Here is a 17583-nt window from a genome sequence, read left to right as displayed (position 1 = left end):
ATAGATTCCAAAGGTCAGTTTACTGACATCCTGTGTGGCTATTGGGCCACCAGAAGCTGCAAGAGGCCTTATCTGACAATGACCTGTGGCATGTAGGAAACATACTAGACTGTACTGGTGGCCTCTAGTGAAGTGGATCCTGGACTCTAGGTGCTGTCCCTGAAGTCCTGAGAGGGTGAGATATGACCAAGTGGACTGCTCCAAAAAGAAGAACAAGTCGGTACATAGAATATGTTCAACTTCTGGTGGACCAGGACTACCCAGTCAAGGCTAGAAAATCAGATTGGTTGTGTTCGGAGATTTTTACAGTCTGAAACAAGACCTCAGCACACCCTTGCAGATAACGTATCTGGCTTAAACTTCCTGCTTGCCCCGCTGGACATTTTCGAGCTAAAAAGAAAAGAGTAAATCCCAAAGAAAGAAACTTTGACCAAGCAAAGGTGTGAAATGTTGCTGTCTGCCGCGAGGACTTCATCAGGGAGAAATTTGAATTTTCCAGCTCTGAGCTTTTGTAGCCAAAACTAACTGCTTTATCAGGACCTCATCTAATGTCTATCCGACTTTGTCAGATAGCGTCTCCAGCCTTGCCCTACTCGAGGATTTCTACTCCCATTAAAAATATTAAGTCTATAGGTAAAATCTTTGATCTGACTCACCCACTAGGCTTGGACTGCTTGTGATGCATTGCACGCGGTCCCAATCAACCTCAGATGGAACCATTATGCTGTTTATTGTTGCTTTTGACTTTCAAAAATGCACACAAAAAAGAAATTCTCTGGGTACTCTTAACCCGCACAGAAGCCCTCTGGGATGCAACTGCTGGGACCTGTGGAACCCTGCGCTGCAATTACAGCCATCTGCGAGGGTGAACTGGCGGTTACCATCTTGGCGGCCCAGGCAACGAAAAGATGGCGGCCGACCTGTGGGGAGAACGGACGAATTAGACCGAGTGACCTCGCCTGAGCTACCTGGCAGATAGCGGTGCACTACTGAGGAGGTGAGGAGGGGCTGGAGCGCCTTGAAAACAATATATTTACCCGCAGCGCTGACCCCTCACCCTGCCCTGGCCCTAATTACAAAATGGCGGCCGGACGGAGAGCGCCCTTGTTAGACCTGGTACCATTGGCGTGAGTCTCCCTTCCATTTTTTACTGATTGCCTCCTCTGTTTAGGTCTCGCCTGACCCTGCGCATGCGCTGCTCTAGCGAGACTTATTGAGAGGGCTCCAAAAAGTGCTACCAGGCCAGCCGAGAGCTACAGTGCATGTGCGCGGGTGCGCGCACCGCGCTTTGCATAGCCAATAGGTCTCGCTTTTGGGAGCTTATAAGTATTTAGTTATGCAACTGTTGCATAGCTAAACACTTATAAGGTCCCAAAGGCGAGACCTATTGGCTATGCCAATGCTTGTTTTGATATGTTTTGCTGGTTTAGATGCTTTGGGCACTGTGCCACTGCTATTCAGTGCCACAGTGCAAGTGCAAGTGCTCCCTATGTTAAATTGATGTATTGATTAGTGACTCCTTGATTGGGTTATTTGATTTACTTGTCAGACCCAAGTGCAGTGCACCATGTGTGCCCAGGGCTTGTAAAACAAATGTTGCTGGTGGGCTTGCAGCACTGGTTGTGCAATCCACAGAAGCAGCTTGTAAAGTCTGTCTCAGGCCTGCCATTGCAGAGCCTGTGTGCAGTCTAGTACTGCGATGCTGACTGGGTAAGTGCACCCACCTACCAGTCCCCATAGGCCAGAATAGGCAGTTTGATTATAACACCTTATAATCCTAACTGACCCAGGGAACATGGTAGAAATTTGAGTTTAGTATGCCTGAACTCAGAATGATAAAATACATATTTTAGTAAAGTTGGTTTTAACATTCTGTGTTTGAAAATACCACTTTTAAAAAGTAGGTATTTTCTTACCTAACCATCCATCCTGCCTACCTCTGCTAACGTGTACTGAGTGTCTGGATTTGTGAGTGACAGGGGCTGGGGGATTCCAGGAGACACAGTGAGTCAGCACAGGGCTGAATAGACCTATCTGCATGTAGAGTGGTGGGAGGAGTAGCACCTGGCTCTGAATAGGGCTGTGCCTGCCTCCGCAATGCTGGCTCCACTTCCTGTGATGTGTCTGATGTCCCTGGCCCACAAAGGAAAGAAGTATTCCTGTAAACAAAGTGCTCTAGGACTGCACAGAACTGGTTTGGACTAGGTACAGGCCCCTCTGCCTTCAGAGGACAAAGGTTTTAGTAGTATAAATATGGGGACCCAGACCCCAAGACTTTAGATCACTTCTGGAAGAACAACACAAACCTCTGCCAAGAAGAAGAACCAAGGAAGCTGGAGGAGTTGGACTGCACCCCTGCCCGTGTGCTGTGTTGCTGGGTTGGCCTACAGTGGTGTTTTCAGTGCCAAGGAGAGGAGAAGGAACTTTTAAAGAACTTTTATCATCTTGCAGAATATTACTCCAAGGGCTTGAACTTGTGCTTGCCTCCTGCTGAAGTCTCAGGGACAAAAGACTTCACCACCAGCTCCCCTCTAAATTTCCTTGCTGGGAATTCTATCTGCAGAAGCCTGTGTGTCGCTAGGAGCTGGAAGCGCGACTCAACGAGAAGAAGTGTGTCGCAGTTGCAGCTGTTGCTGTTGCATCGCCGGAGAAGCGTGTCACCGCCGCAGGGTTCGCCGCCGCATCACCAGAGAAGCGTGCCTTTGCTGGAGTGAGGTTTTCCTTAAAATCCGCATACCTCCTCCATTTTATCGTGTTAAAATTAAAACGAATAATTGATTAATATTAATAGTATTAATGGTTTGCTGTGTTTGAATAATCAACATTACTAATTAAGAAATACACGTGGGAATTGCATTTGCATGGCCTGTAAACTAATTATCGTACGCATATTAATATGAGATATTTAGAATTTGCATGTTATACGTTGCTTTTGTGATGTGATTTGTGAATTGTGCTTTTAAATGTGAGTATAAACCGCAATACGTGTAGCTTTTGCTAGATAAATACACACACATAAAGGGTTTAGTGATGGAAAAACATTTTAATAGTCATTTCCATGTATTAATTACGTTTTGTGTTTCTTTGCTTAAGTTGACCTTTTTGGAGTGGCCACAAAATGGCTGCCATCCCTATTTGACGGACGGGCAGAATACAGAAATTACTGGGTGAAGTGCGCCTGCGCTAAAAAGATGAGCAACAATAACCTCGTCCTGACCCCAGGCAGACTGTACCCGTGAAGGTCGCACCGGGATGAGTGCCAATCTTCAGACAAAGGACTTCCTTAAACTAAGAACTGTTATAATTGATGACACCATGGATACAAACCCGTATGGGAACCAAAATGCCCGAATGGACAAGGAACTGTTGCAAATTATTAATAAAATGAGAATTACATCAAAAGAAACATCGAGCGCATGAGAATTAGGAAAGATGATCCTGGTTCCACCAATCAGAATTGTTTAAAAACATGTATTGTAACATTTTGTTGTTGATTTTACTATAATCGATTTCCTGACGTTATGCTGACGGAGAGGACGGTGACACTGCTGGACAGCTGCTTACCAGAGACTCTGACAGACTGATCAGATGCCCAGTTAATTTACAAACTGATTGATCGATTTATGGGCATAGAGACAAAAGATCTGAATTTGACATAGAGGACGTCATTTAGCCAGATTAGGTAAATATGCGAATCAAAATATTGAATGCTTTATGATTTTCTTATGCTTTATTTTAGATAAATATTTCAATTCATTATAAGAACTGTGTCGGGTTATTATTTTAGAAATGTATTGATGTATATTGTTTAGAAGAATTAAGAGTCGCTTTTCCCAGCAACTCAGCTGATCCATGGCCTATTCATGGGAGGTACTGCTAGGTTAAAGGTTTAGACCCTGGTGAGGTAGGGAGGAATAGGTGAACAAATTTACTCATCAGGGAAGTGTGCTCCGTAGTAGAGCAGAGGTAAGCGCTGCTCTCGGGAAGGACGGGATTGTGGTTGCCGGTAGGTACACGGGAAGGAAACGTGTAGCAATCGAAGTTACACGGCGCATTGTCTGGGTTCGATTCGGCAGCATCGTCGTGTGTTGTCATTAGTGATATTCTCTGTGTGAGAGAAGTATGAATGTTAGCAAAGGGTTACCTGTGAAATTTTGGTCTTAGGTACCAGGAAACCAAATGGCATACCAATAACACTTACTACTGAAAAGGTAGCAGGTATATTCTGAGCTTGCTAGAAGGACAAAGTAGAGGGAAGCGCTGCTTTGTTAACGAATGGTATATTCTGTAGTAGGGCAGAGATAAGCGCTGCTCTCGAGAAAGACAGAAGTCTGTGTGAATGATTTACATTTTCCCTGTATGACAGTGTGTGTATGAAAAAGGCATTCTAATTAATGGCAAAACTCTAGTGTTATTTAATTCTAGAGAAGCGGTTAGTTGATGTTTGATAGAAGGGTGAAGTAGAGGGATGTGCTACTTTATCAACGGAAGTAACGATTCCGTAGTAGGGCAGAGGTAAGCGCTGCTCTCGGGAAAGACGGAATTCTCGTGAGAAAGGTCTTTTGCTGTTCTTTGGTTAGCGAAGCAGACAATGGAGATGTTTTAGTGTTGTTACTAACGGAATTGTAGAAGTTGATACAAAAACGTACTGCGCGGATTTTGTAAAGGAGGGGTAGACGAGAGCAGAGCAGAGCTGCCGCAGTGGCTGCTGACGTCAGAATGACCGCGCTGGGATTGGACAGTAGGTTGGAGGCGTAAAACGCTCCGGATTGGTGCGTTAGTGTAGAGCCGCGCTAGGAGTGGAGGAATACAGAGTGACGTAAACGCTCCCTGATTGGTGCGTTAGTGTGAGTCGCGCTGAGATTGGAGAATTGTGATAGTGACGTAGACGCTCCTGATTGGGCTGTGAGTGGACAGAATAGCGGTACCATTGTAGGAAGACTAAACGATACACGGAAACCGAGAAAATGTATTACCAACCACCAGAAAAGAAGAAATCGTGGTTTGGAAAAATTAAGAAGTGGTTCAAGAAAGATAAACCACTTAAGACTAGGGAAGGACAGTTACTTCCTCCACCGAAAACACCCGCATCTATAATGATTGCGAAATATGGGTATCATACTTGTATTTGGTTAGATAATTGGGTAAAATACACCAAGGACGATGGAGTCCTGGCGTTTCCAGAACATGGTTGCTTTAATTTGGCTGTTTTGAGAAACCTCCGAGACAAAATGATGGACTTAGAATCAAGACCTAGACCGACGCAGTTTGAGGCATTGACGGAATGGGAAGACGAAATGCATGAACGAGAAAAGCAGAGAAGTGGTAGGGGTTACCGATACATGTTCGGTAGATCATACGGACATGAGACACATGACGACCGGATGAAAAGGTGGCAGAATGCAAGTATGACTGAGGGTATGTTTCCTGTGAGAATGGTAGGAGAGAATGAAGGGAGAAAATGCACCGAGAAAAGGCGTAATGTGGATTTGAGTGGGTATGAAGCGAATGAATCAGAAGATGATGTTCTTGATGAGGTGTTTTACAAAAACCCACCACCGTATCGACCAGAACCAGAAGCATTGTCACCAAGTGCCTCAATGAGAGAAACATTACGAATAATTAAAACAGAGACTATGTCACCAGAATTAGGGAAAAGTAACTCTGCAAGAGAGATAGGAAAACAGCCAGAAAGTAGGGTAAATGGTGAAAATTCAGTAGAACTGGCCAAAACTACCCTAGAATTAACCGAGAAAATAAGAGAATTGACCAAAAATCTAGAAGCTGTAACAGTTCCAGTAACGATAGGTCCAGTAATGCCCATATTTGAGAAACAAAAAGATACTGAACATTGTTTGACAGTACCGTACAGAAGCCAAAATCTAATTGAAACCACTGAACGGAGACAAATTGAGAATCGGTGGGGATCGACAATACATATGTTTGAACCAAGTGTTTCAAATAATCCCTTTGTAAATCAAATTTATGCTGAAAAGAGCAGAATGACAGTGGAAACATTATTAGAACCACAAAAGGCTTCAGAACAAAATAATGTAGATAACCCAGTAGGGCCCTCTGTAGAAGAATTAAGCGAATGGCTCAGAGAGCTACAGAAAAAGGATCAAGAATCCCAGTCAATAGATGTAGCCAAATTACGAATGGTATTAGAGGAATTGATAGTAGGAACTATCCCTACTGAGAAATTGAAAAACTATCAGGATGAGGAATTGTTTCTCTGCAAGAGTGCAACATGGAGAGCGAAAAACTTGCATGAAAGATTAGAGGAAATTGCAAACGAAATGGGAATAGATTTTGACAAAGTAAAAGCACTGCAAAAATCTTATCGAGTTGATTTCACTGAAAAGGATATAGAGAACATGAATACTACAGGAAGGATAGGTCAAATTAAGGACATAATCGGTTTGTTGAGAAAATGGGGAGATGTGGACAGATGGAGAAGTAAGTGGTGTAGAAGACGCGATAATATTACAGAAAAGACAGTTTCAGCATTTCCCGTTAGAGAAAAAGAAAAGGTAACGACAGAATACCCCATGAGAGAGATTCCAGGAGGAGGGTATGTACATGTTCCATGGACAAGACAGGACATTTTGTCTTTTACAAATGATTTCCCTCGACTACGTGAAAAGCCCGTCGAGTGGTATCGGCAGGTAGACAGATTTGTAAAATTGTCAAAGGTATTATGGATAGATTTGAATAGTCTATTCGATTTAATAGTACCAGCAGATTTGTGGACAGAATGCAAGCTGATGAAAAATTGGCCTACTCAGGAGTATCCTAGGGACCCTAAGACAGGAGCTCCCGACCCAGAGGTAATGAAGAAATATGAGCAGGTTATGGCATTTCTGAAAAACAAGGTACCTCCTAAAGAGACCGATTGGGTAAAAATTGAGAGAACCCAACAGGAAAGCAAGGAGTCAGTACATGCATATTATGAGAGGCTAATTCAGGCTTTTAAACAGTTCAGTGGAGATGAGAACCTGAGTGATAAAGATTTGAGTCATTTCGTATACAGATTTGTATATGGTTTACGCCCAGAAATTGGTGATATGATAAAGCAGCATACAGTTGATTGGCAAAATAAGAAAATAGATGAAGTTTTGAGACATGCAAAATATTTCAGCGATGAGATTGATGCTAAACAGCGAAAACTGAAAGAAAAGGCAATGTGGGCACATGGACATATAGAACACCTAAAAGTTTCATACTAAAATGTGCCAAACTAGCCCTAAAGAAGAACTTTTTTGAATTTGAGAGGAATCTGTTCCTACAGATAGGGGGCACTTCGATGGGGAGCACTTTCGCTCCTAGTGTGGCGGGGCTCTATGTTTTCGATTTTGAAACTAAGTTCATATTGACCAATCAAAACCCTTTTCGGTCACATATCATTTTTTGGAAGAGATACATAGACGATGTCCTTGCCATTTGGCAAGGACCAACTGAAACCTTGAACGACTTCCTACGTTGGATTAACACCTGTGATAACAACCTCAGGTTCACACACAATGTGGACCCCAAGACGATGATCCTTCTAGATGTGGTCATTATGAAAGAGAATGGCCTTTTGGAAACGAAAACTCATCATAAACCAAGTGCGAAGAGCAATCTGTTAAGATTTGAGAGTTTTCACCCTAGAGCTCTGAGGGAGAATTTACCTTATGGTCAGTTTTTAAGACTACGCAGGAACTGCAGTAAGATCATGGATTATCGAAGTCAGGCCAGGGATCTGACTCAGAAACTTACTGAAAGAGGTAATCCAAAAAGAATCATCCACAATTGTCAAAAACGAGCAAGGAACCAACCGAGAGAAATTCTCTTGGAACAAAAGAATCTCCCAGAAAGTGAATTACCCTTAACTTGTGTAACGACCTACAATTCAGCATCTAACTTGATGACAAAATCTATTAATAAGCATTGGTCAATCGTTAATACTGGCAACCTACACTGGGAGAAGCCCCTTTTCTCTTTCAAAAAAGCAAGGAGCTTAAAAGATACTTTGGTGAATACCCGCCCAATAACTACTGGAAAGGCGAATCCATCAACTGTATTGAATGCCTGGGGACTACCAGACATTGTAGGCCACTATCCGTGTGGTAACTGCAGTGTCTGCCATCTGACCAGTAACACTAAAACTCTTGATTTGGAACAAGGTAAGACTTGGATCCAAAGGACACACACAAATTGCAACAGTACCAACGTGGTATACCTGATTAGGTGCCCGTGCAATTTAAGATATGTTGGCATGACAGCAAGGAAGATAAAGCAGAGAATATGCGAGCATCGTAGTAACATCAGATGCAAAAGGGTCACGACTAAGTTAACTGAACACTTCCTTGAAAAAAACCATACCACAAACGATATGCGATGGACAATCATTGAACAAATAAAATCTTTTTGCAAGATACAACAGAGGCTTTTCGAAAAGGAACAAAGGTGGGTTTATAGGCTATCTACCCATACTAATGGCCTCAATGAGAACATTCCCTGGAATACTGTATTGACGAGATAAGTATTTACTTTCTACACTGTTACAATGACTTATCGCATTTGCTGTTTAATTGTTATTTGGAGTACAGTGTTTTATCACACGATTTCATCCTAACCTTTCTTTCATTACAGCCTGAATTTATTCAGAGTATAAGACGCTTAATATTGGCCAGCACTTGTATACAACACAATTAATGAGCTATTTAACGTAGGTACTTTGAGCGTGCCAGGTATAAATATAGTTGAGATCGAGCTGTGACCTTTTTTCGCCCGTCGCATCTCTTTTTGGGGTTGTTTTTTAATGTTGAAGCGAATCCCTCTTTGTATCTTGCAAGATGTCATTGTAACTTTATTATTCCACTTGACAGGTATTAACATATGTGAGATCGAGCTGTGATCCTTTTTCACCTGTCACATCTCTTGTAGGGGTTGTTTTTTAATGTTAAAGCCAATCCCTCTGTGTATCTTGCAAGATGTCATTGTAACTCTATAACATAGTTGAGATCGAGCTGTGATCTTTTTTCGCCTATCGCATTTTTTTTTAAGGGTTTTATCTTAATGTTGAAATTAACGCCTCATTGTATCTTGCAAAAACGCCATTGTAACTTTATTGTTCCACTTGACTTTGACCCGACTATCGATTCCATTATGTATCCACGTTGCTCACTTGACATGCACGCCAGCGTCTCCCCGCGTGACCCGGAACTACCTTCTCATTAGAGAGGCTCCGACCGGGGTCTCTACTATTCCACCGGGGGACTGGACAGATCACTACTAGGCAGAAACGCGGACCGATTTGTAGTTCTGAGTGAGTATAATGGCAACGTTGGGACTTCTCAAGCTCGCTTAACATCGCTAAGAGTATATACATGACGAATGTAACTTTTTCTTTATCTAGATTTGGAAGTTACAAATCGCGTGATCCCCTCTCCTATGAGATGCGCTAACATTGCTCTCTAAGTAAGCCCACTTCCCTCTCCTCCCTCCATTTTCGACGTTTGGTTTATTACACTTTTAATTGTTTCACTAGGCTAAGCGATTTTGATATTCACTTCGTTTTAGCGGCACGCCCAGCGCATTGAGTGAGGTTGTGGTTTTTTACCCACCACTATATTTTAGTCGCACGTGGGTTCACTTTAACCAGGGCTATCGGGATATCTCCCGTTTTACCCCTTGGTTACACTGGTGCACTAGTACAGTTGTACTCTAATCAGAGTACATAGACGCCCACTCTTTTGAGACTCGCATGAGTGGGTATAGAATAGATGTGTATGGCCCATGTTCACTACTGATGAAGACGTGTGACTATAGATCGCCTGTATTGAATATGCTTGTGATTGTGTGAGCGCACACCCTCACCATCGGTGAGGTGCACTTAGTGCTTCACGACCGTGTCACGCACACCATTTTTATTGGCAAAGAGTAGGAGCACTGATTCTGAGAATAGAGTGACGATTATATGTACTATATGTTTGTCCTGTGTTCGTTTGTGTTTCTTTACAGATTTTTCCTTTCGACGACTTGGAGAAAAGTTTTCCTAACCGTGAGTAACGGGTTAGGTTTCTAATACTGACCGTGGACAGGGCACACCTTAGCGAGTGTGCACCACCCGGGTCACGTTTTATGGTCTTGACGAAAACCTTAGCAATAGCAACATGATGGTTGAAACATGTAGACCTTAATTATTCTTTTTCACCTATTTTTATTATTAGATACCATAGGTCAATCTAACCTTCCTTGGTATCTTCACTATTTTTAATCATTGTCCAAATTACCCTAGAATAAATTACTTTCAATTGGGTTAAATCTGGCCAATTTTTATCTAAATTCACTATTCACCTTCAAAAAAACAGCTCCACTGTAGTCAGGTATCGTAGCACACCCGGATGGCACTCGGCTATCTGGGTGGGACCTCGATGAGGAAGCATCTCACCAACTAGGTTGGTGAGTGAGGGGTCTTCTTAACAAAGATTATTTCTTCATTTGCTCCACGTGCCAATATTCTATAGACAGTTCTCTGTCGTTTGGGAGTACTCCCTCATTTTGTTTGATAAAAGGTAGCCGAACGACAGGAAGCTCAGTTGGTAGAACAAGCGAACAATCCAGGAGTGAGACCAAGATTTGGTTCAGGGAAAGGGAAAGGTAATATAGAAGAAGCTAAAAAGAAATTCCCATGTCACAATTGCGGTGAGTTAGGGCATTGGAAATCCGAGTGTAAGAACCCTCCAAATACTAATAATGAAAATCGATCGATGAATCCACAGGTGCAGAAAGAGGTGGGTGGTCAACTGCAGCAACAGCAGCAGGTGGTTACCAGAATCAGGTGCCAAACCCACCTTTTCCACAGAACAGAAACTCACAGAAGTATAGTAAGGAATCGGGATTCTACAATGAAGAACAGGTAAATAAACCATCACGCGCTCGCACTGTTTCGCAGTATTGGCTGCAACATGATGAGAGTGATTCTGAAATGGGTTATTGACGGTGCCGAAGGGAGGAAGAAGAGTGCGTACTTGGCGCAACTCTAGAAGTAGACCAGACAGGACCATTTGTACATGGGAAGATTAATGATGATAACATTACTTTCCTAGTGGACACTGGCGCTACTCGATCTACTGTAAGATCAGCTGATGTTAAGAATCTTCCTCTTTCGGATGAAACGATCCAAGTAGTTGGTGTATCTAACCAACAGTTAAAAACATACCTTACAGAACCTGTAAAGGTTAGTATAGGGAAATTTTCTGAAATGCACCGATTTGTGGTGTGTGACACCAGTCCTGTGAACTTGCTAGGTAGGGACCTGTTTTGCAAGATGAATTGCACTATATTCTGTACTCCAGATGGAATAGCTTTTGAAACACCAGATGAGGATGTATTGTATAAAATTACCATAGCTAACAGAGAATGTGAGAATATTGGAACATATGCAGTATTTAATCCAGATGAACTGCCCAAAGAATTGAAACTGTCTGTAAAAGCAGAGGTTTGGGATTTCACCGGAGAAGATGTAGGGCTAATGAGAAACGTAGACCCAGTGAAAATTACTGTGAAAGATGGAGTAAGTTATCCGAACATTCCTTAGTATAGATTGACACCTGAAATAATTGAAGGAGTAACTTCAATAATTGAGAAGATGATCAAGCAAGGAATTTTGAGAGAAATAATGAGCAGTCCATGTAACTCACCCATAATGGGCCTGAAAAAGCCAAATGGGAAATTCAGAATAGTGCAAGACCTGAGAAGGGTAAACAAAATCGTCGTACCATGCTGTCCCATTGTACCAAATCCATCAGTGATTTTGTATCAGATTCCGCATGATGCAGAATGGTATACGGTGATTGATTTGTGCCATGCGTTTATTTCCATCCCATTGCATCACGATAGTCAGCAAATTTTTGCATTTCGGTTTGGAGACCGTATTTTGGCATGGTGCCGAATCCCACAGGGGTATACAGAAAGCCCCTCAATATTTAATCAATTGTTGAAAAAGTCATTGGAAAGTCTGCAAATGCCCGAGAGTTCAGTATTAGTACAGTATATCGACGACGACCTTGTGGCGTCGAAAACTCGTGAAGCTTGTGAAGTAGACACTATAGCCTTACTAAATCACCTGGCAGATGGAGGACTAAAAGTGTCCCCAGCCAAACTGCAGTATTGTAAGAAGGAAGTACAGTATTTGGGACATAACATTGAAAAAGGATTGAGGAAAATAACAATAGAGAGAATCAGAATCATAAAAGGATTGAGAGCCCCCATGACTCAAAGAGAAGTGAGAATGTTTCTGGGAATGGTAGGGTACTGCCGCCAGTGGATCAGCAACTTTTCGCTGATTGCAAAACCTCTGGTACGGGCTAACAAGGAGTGATGTAAAAGATCCCCTTGAATTGAACAAGGAAGAATTAGCAGCATTCAAACGATTGAAAGATGGATTGTGTGAAGCCCCAGCATTGGGTATGCCTAATTAGGAAAAAGAATTTGAATTATATTGCAGTGAAAGAAATGGATGTGCACTTTCTGTGTTAATCCAGAAGCATGGAAGATTGAGGAGACAAATTGCATATTATTCATCGATGCTTGATCCAGTAGCTGTAGGCTTACCTGGTTGTCTGAAAGCAGTAGCTGCAACATGTCGAAGTTTGGAGCAGAGTGAAGGAATCGTGATGGGATATCCTTTGAAAGTGTTTGTACCTCATGATGTGGCGATTCTTTTAACAAGGAGTCGTACTCAGTATATGACACATAGTCGGCTGACTAAGTATGAGAAAGTCATATTAGGTGCAACGAATGTGAGCCTTGCGAGATGTGTGAATGTGAATCCAGCAACGCTGTTACCAGATGCTGAGAATGTGGAAGTGAGAGATGAAGCAGATCATGATTGTTTGGATGCACTTGAGTATTGTACAAAACCGCGACCAGACATAAAAGATGTACCTTTGGCAGAAAATGATTATGTAATGTTTGTTGATGGGTCATGTTTGAGAACAGAAGAAGGAGTGTTGAGTGCAGCATATGCAGTGTGCACGGTTGCAGCAGTATTGGAAGCATCCTATCTAAAAGGAGTAAAATCTGCTCAAGTAAGAGAATTAGTGGCTCTGACTCGAGCATGCAAAATTGGGAAAGGTGTGAGAGTGACTGTGATAACTGACAGCCAGTATGGCTTCGGAGTTGTCCACGATTTTGGCCAATTGTGGCTACAAAGAGGTTTCCTAACCTCAAGTGGAACTCCTATAAAGAATGCTGAAGTGGTTGGAAAGTTGATTGAGGCGATACAGCTGCCTAAACAATTGGCTGTGGTGAAATGTGCTGCCCATAACCAAGGTGAAGATTACGTTACTGTCGGCAACAGATATGCCAATGACATGGTACAGTACTGTGCCAGAAATCAGAATTCAGTTAATCGGGCAAAGGAGAAAGAAATGACTTCCTATTCCTTAATGTTTACTAACGTTGTAGGGACATGGGAAGAAGTGAGACAATTGCAGGAGGAAGCAGGAGATGAGGAAACAAGGCAGTGGGTAAAAGCAGGATGTGCACCAAGGGAAAAGGATCATGTGTGGGTCTATCGAGATGGAAGACCACTCATGCCTGATAGCATGTTGTCTACCAGGGCACGGATGTATCATGGCCAGGGACACATAGGGAGAGATGATATGATCAGGTCGTTTAAACAGACCTGGTACAACCCAAAATTCTGAATTATATCAGAGAGTCTATGTCAGAGATGTCTAATTTGTCAGCAATACAATCCTGGAAGAAAGACAGTGGTGAGCCTAGGAACTATAGGCCGAGAAGGAGGGCCTTTTACCAGAATGCAGATAGATTTCATTGAGATGCCAACATGTAACAGATTGAGGTATGTTCTGGTCATAGTCTGCCTATTCTCCAGGTGGGTAGAAGCATACCCGACAAGGAGAAATGATTGATTGACAGTAGCAAAGCTGCTTTTGAGGGAATTCATCCCCAGGTTCGGGTTCCCAGTGACCCTTGAATCAGACAGAGGAGGGAATTTCTATAATGAGATTGTAAAATTGGTCAGTGAAGCATTGAATGTACAACAGAAACTGCACCATGCCTACCGACCAGAGGCTTCTGGTGTGGTTGAGCAAATGAATGGTACAATCAAAAACAGAATTGGAAAAATTTGTTTAGCCACAGGAATGAAATGGCCTGATGTCTTGCCTCTAGTTTTGATTACCATACGTGCAACCCCAGATAGAACTACTGGGTTAAGTCCTCATGAAATAATCATGGGACGTGCAATGAGACATGCTTACATACCAGTCAACAAACTGATGACGATTTCTGATGACATGGTGTGGGAGTACTGTAAAGGCCTGGCTGACGCAGTTCATTCTGTGTTTCATCAGGTTGGAGCGGATGCCACCACCCTTGAAAAGAAGCCAGCCCATGATCTGAGCCCAGGAGATTGGGTGAGGATAAAGGTCCACAGAAGAAGAAACTGTTTGGTTCCCAGGTGGGGAAAACCAAGACCAGTCATTCTGACCACGACAACAGCTGTAAAGTGTGCTGGACTGAAAAACTGGATCCATGCCAGCCATACCCTGAGAATACCAAATCCAGTGGATTGCAAGGAGAAAGAGTATTATGACGAATCAGAGTCAAGTACTGAATCAGACAACGAAGAACCAAAAACACGAGAAAATCCTGAAAGGGGGAAAACGAACCAAAACAGATTCTAGTTCCCAGAAGTGTCTCTCTGAGAAGAAGACTGCAGATTTCTGACAGCTCAGATTCTGAAGACGAGCAAAGAAAGAAAGGTCCTAGAAAAGAACCTAAAAAGAAGGAAGGAAAAGTCAAAGAAGAAGCAGTAAAAGAAAGTCAAAGAAAACAAATCCCAGATGAAAAACTGAGAGAAATTCCTACCTGAAATAATAGATTTGAATGAAGAAGGGACAGATACAGAGAGAGAGGGACAGATTGCGGAAGACCCCCGAGGAGGTGTAGGGAACTGCAACATCCAGCTAGGTGAAGGGACAAATAGTCAGCAGGAAGATTGCGTGTCGGAGACCCGAGGAGGGAAAGAAGTAGGGAAACCAGACCACGTGGTGGATAAAGAGACTGGTGAAGAGGAAAAGCAAGTTGGGACAGAGTGAGAACGAAATACCTGAAGGTCGAGTTCTGATAAAGAGAGCTTGGAGAGAAGAAAAGAATGAAAAGAATGTCAAAGAAAGTAAATTGAAAAGAACTGTAAAACCAGAAGTTTGGCCGACCAAAATAAAGAGACTAAGATATCGATTGTCTCGAGTGAAATCACCAAGAGCTGAACAGGTGAATGAAGTCACGAGTCAGGAAAAATCAAAGGAGGAAGAAACAGTTGTAACCAAAGAGTCCGGAACGACAAGAAAACCTAACCAGAAGTATAAGTCGCCGGAATGGACGTATGTGGCCCTGCCTGAGGAACCCCAAGAGGCAGACAGTCAAGGAAATCCAGAGGAGGCTTTACTGAAAGCGGTTAAAGAAGAAGAAGAATCAGAAATCCTGAGAGTTCTCTTGTCCGACATTGGAGAAGAAGAAGCGGAGATTCAGGAAATTCTGTATCCTGATTGGGAGAAGGAGGTAAAGGACGATGAGATGCCAAACTGAGTAAACAAAGAAGCTGTTGATGTGGAAAACGATAATAAAAGAGAAGTAGAAAACTAGTGGAACCAAGTAGAAGCTTAGAAGCTTTGGGTTAGAAACTGGTCATAAAGTAGAAGAGGCTAAGTCAAAAGACACGGTCTATTTTAGTAAAGATGGCTAACATAGATGGTAGTAAAAGTAGATGTACATTCATGAAAAGATGGTGTAAAACATGTTGCTGTTGTACAGGATTATTAATGCTTTTGTGGAGCATCCTAGCACTTGTAATATCATTTAAAGTCACAATAGATACAATAGAAGGACATGGTCAAAACAAAACTAACATCGGTAAAATTTCAAAGGTAGTACGGACTGTAGAAACAAACATTCACTTGCATAAAGATAGGTCTATTAACGATTTCTCTAATAATGTATTTTCAAAATTATTGTATGAATATGTAAAGACTATGGACGTAAGGGACTGCTACGTCTGCATGCAGTTACCTGCTTCGGTGGCAGAGGGAGTGACTTATCATCACCTTCCAGCTACTTATGGATTAACATTTTTTGTAATAGCTAGTTTATTTTATCAGATAGGGAAATTAGAGTATTATTTTTCAGATGTAGATAACATTTTTGCATTAGTGCCTGCTAATAATAAGTTGAATAAGGTAAGACCTGCTAAAGTTTTAGGTGAATTTTTCTTAGAGACTAGTGAACTAACATTAAAAGTTGTGTTTAAATATAATTTGACATTCAGTTTACAGACAGAAGAAAAGACATTTTTGAATATGGTTGATGAAAGAAGGCATAAGATGCACAAAAAGGCATCAGAAGGAAAGGTTGAGAAAACAGCTTGGGACATAGAAATGGAGAAACATCTGACAAAAGGAGAGTCAACACCAACAATAGCTTTAGATAGGCCTCAGAAAGGAAAAATTTGTATAAGAAGGATTCAAACTGCATATGATAATCTTTTTGTAGGTAATAGTGAGTTCCATGATACATACCGAATCATAGGTGGATGGGGATTTAAAGGTGGAAGAGATCCAGTATTTCCTGAAATATATTTTATCTGTGGGAACAGGGCATATTACCGTTTGCCAGACCATTGGTATGGCACATGTTATGTAGGCCTGGTATTTCCAAAAATCTTTCACATGGACAGAGAAGAAGGTGTAAATAGTTTAAATAGTCATTTAGTGCGTAGAAAGAGAGAATCTTGGGCAGAAACTGTAGGTGACATCTTTTGTGCATTGATACCAGCAGTGAGAATAACTCTGAATGCAAATAAGATTAGAAGATTATCTACAGTAGTGGATCTCTTGTCACCAAGCACTGCTAATGGATTCTTATTGGTTAATACTGAAATGGTTGCCATGCGTGCTATGGTAATGCAAAATCGACTTGCCCTTGACATTCTATTGGCAAAAGAGGGTGGAGTCTGTGGATTGCTGAAAGTTCAACATCAGGCAGGCAGACACACAGTACACAGAAAGGCCAACTTCTAGAAGTGGCACTTCTCCACCAGTCACCATAAATCTGCGCACACCATTGTGCAGCATTTATTCTCACGAGTTCGCACATACCAAACTCGACTCTGCCCTCCTCTCACACCAGGAACTACCAGGAACACACATATCCCCCATATATTCCTATGGGAGGGCAGGCCCATCTCACCATGCATACACCGAGAGTGCACGCACTTTACACTGGACCCCAGTGCTAAAGTGCTCAGAGGCCTAAAATCACCAACACCAGGTTACAGAAAAAGGCTAGGAGAACGCAAAAAGTTTCGGGTGAACCTGCCAAAAGGGCCAAGTCCAACAGGAATCAATTGTTTACTTAAGCAAGACTTCTCAGGCCATCCCTTATGAATGTACTCAATAACTGCCCACAAATCCTCATCATTGGAAATGTTGCTAATCCACTCTTCATGAGGAATGCTTACCAGATCATTCCCAAAAATACTTGCCACTAAACAATCATCCCATTCAT

The sequence above is a fragment of the Triturus cristatus genome, chromosome 1_2 (genome assembly GCF_964204655.1).
Source record: "Triturus cristatus chromosome 1_2, aTriCri1.1, whole genome shotgun sequence".
Taxonomy (NCBI): Eukaryota; Metazoa; Chordata; class Amphibia; order Caudata; family Salamandridae; genus Triturus; species Triturus cristatus.
This window is presented reverse-complemented; position numbering follows the sequence as displayed.